This window comes from Leptonotus elevatus, unplaced genomic scaffold, assembly GCF_054856555.1.
Source record: "Leptonotus elevatus isolate MCC_2025b unplaced genomic scaffold, RoL_Lele_1.0 HiC_scaffold_244, whole genome shotgun sequence".
Classification (NCBI taxonomy): domain Eukaryota; kingdom Metazoa; phylum Chordata; class Actinopteri; order Syngnathiformes; family Syngnathidae; genus Leptonotus; species Leptonotus elevatus.
Genome location: NW_028233636.1, coordinates 12501 through 15000, shown reverse-complemented (window position 1 = coordinate 15000; position 2500 = coordinate 12501).

The following is a 2500-nucleotide window of genomic DNA, read 5'->3' as shown; positions in this document are numbered from 1 at the left end:
GCGCCCGTCTTCGGGGCTTGTTGCTGGCCGTTGGAGGAGCTCCAGCGGACCGCGGGGAGCGCGCCCGTCTTCGGGGCTTGTTGCTGGCCGTTGGCGGACCGGGGGGAGCGCGCCCGTCTTCGGGGCTTGTTGCTGGCCGTTGGCGGAGCTCCAGCGGACCGGGGGGAGCGCGCCCGTCTTCGGGGCTTGTTGCTGGCCGTTGGAGGAGCTCCAGCGGACCGCGGGGAGCGCGCCCGTCTTCGGGGCTTGTTGCTGGCCGTTGGAGGAGCTCCAGCGGACCGCGGGGAGCGCGCCCGTCTTCGGGGCTTGTTGCTGGCCGTTGGAGGAGCTCCAGCGGACCGGGGGGGAGCCGGGCGTTCGAGTTGCCCAGGCAGGGGGTTATCCTCCACTAGCAAACCTCCATGAGCAGCGGAGCCCGTCAGCTGCGCCAAAAAGAACCACACGAGGGCGACCTGGGGTTGAAATCCCCCGCCACATAGGAACGAATGCCGGGCGTTCGAGTTGCCCAGGCAGGGGGTTATCCTCCACTAGCAAACCTCCATGAGCAGCGGAGCCCGGTCAGCTGCGCCAAAAAGAACCACACGAGGGCGACCTGGGGTTGAAATCCCCCGCCACATAGGAACGAATGCCGGGCGTTCGAGTTGCCCAGGCAGGGGGTTATCCTCCACTAGCAAACCTCCATGAGCAGCGGAGCCCGGTCAGCTGCGCCAAAAAGAACCACACGAGGGCGACCTGGGGTTGAAATCCCCCGCCACATAGGAACGAATGCCGGGCGTTCGAGTTGCCCAGGCAGGGGGTTATCCTCCACTAGCAAACCTCCATGAGCAGCGGAGCCCGGTCAGCTGCGCCAAAAAGAACCACACGAGGGCGACCTGGGGTTGAAATCCCCCGCCACATAGGAACGAATGCCGGGCAACCAGGGGTCGAAATCCCCCATTGAAATGAATGGCGGGCAACCAGGGGTCGAAGTCCCCCATTGAAATGAATGGCGGGCGACCAGGGGTCGAAATCCCCCATTGAAATGAATGGCGGGCAACCAGGGGTCGAAGTCCCCCATTGAAATGAATGGCGGGCAACCAGGGGTCGAAGTCCCCCATTGAAATGAATGGCGGGCAACCAGGGGTCGAAGTCCCCCATTGAAATGAATGGCGGGCTACCAGGGGTCGAAATCCCCCATTGAAATGAATGGCGGGCGACCAGGGGTCGAAATCCCCCATTGAAATGAATGGCGGGCTACCAGGGGTCCAAGTCCCCCATTGAAATGAATGGCGGGCTACCAGGGGTCGAAATCCCCCATTGAAATGAATGGCGGGCTACCAGGGGTCCAAGTCCCCCATTGAAATGAATGGCGGGCTACCAGGGGTCGAAATCCCCCATTGAAATGAATGGCGGGCGACCAGGGGTCGAAATCCCCCATTGAAATGAATGGCGGGCAACCAGGGGTCGAAGTCCCCCATTGAAATGAATGGCGGGCTACCAGGGGTCGAAATCCCCCATTGAAATGAATGGCGGGCGACCAGGGGTCGAAATCCCCCATTGAAATGAATGGCGGGCTACCAGGGGTCCAAGTCCCCCATTGAAATGAATGGCGGGCGACCAGGGGTCGAAATCCCCCATTGAAATGAATGGCGGGCTACCAGGGGTCCAAGTCCCCCATTGAAATGAATGGCGGGCTACCAGGGGTCGAAGTCCCCCATTGAAATGAATGGCGGGCTACCAGGGGTCGAAATCCCCCATTGAAATGAATGGCGGGCGACCAGGGGTCGAAATCCCCCATTGAAATGAATGGCGGGCAACCAGGGGTCGAAAGTCCCCATTGAAATGAATGGCGGGCGACCAGGGGTCGAAATTCCCCATTGAAATGAATGGCGGGCAACCAGGGGTCGAAATTCCCCATTGAAATGAATGGGCCCATTCATTTTCAATGGCCGGGCTACCAGGGGCGCAGTACCACCTGTCGTCATTAGGGGCGCTGTAGATAGGGGACCGAGTCCCCCCATTCGAGAGGTTTGCACCCAAACCTCAAAATGGTTGGTGTACAATTATAGGAGAGACCTTTTTAAGACGTGGGAGCTCCAGGGCAAATCAAGGGAGGCTCGACCAACCCATATCCGCTTTAGATGCACTTTAGGTCGGACTCCCTTGCCAGATGGTCCCCTCCTCAGCCTGGTTCTCGAATTTTTTCTAAGTCAGCCCAACTTGGAAATATTTTCAGAGTGCCACTTTCAAGGGAGTTTCGCCCAACCCCTATCCGCCTAAGAGGCACTTCAGGTCGGCCTGACTGGCCACATTTTCCCCCTCCTCATCCTGGTTCTCGAATTTTTTCTAAGTCAGCCAAACTTGGAAATTTTTTCAGAGTGCCACTTTCAAGGGAGTTTCGCCCAACCCCTATCCGCCTAAGAGGCACTTCGGGTCGGCCTGACTGGCCACATTTTCCCCCTCCTCATCCTGGTTCTCGAATTTTTTCTAAGTCAGCCAAACTTGGAAATTTTTTCAGAGT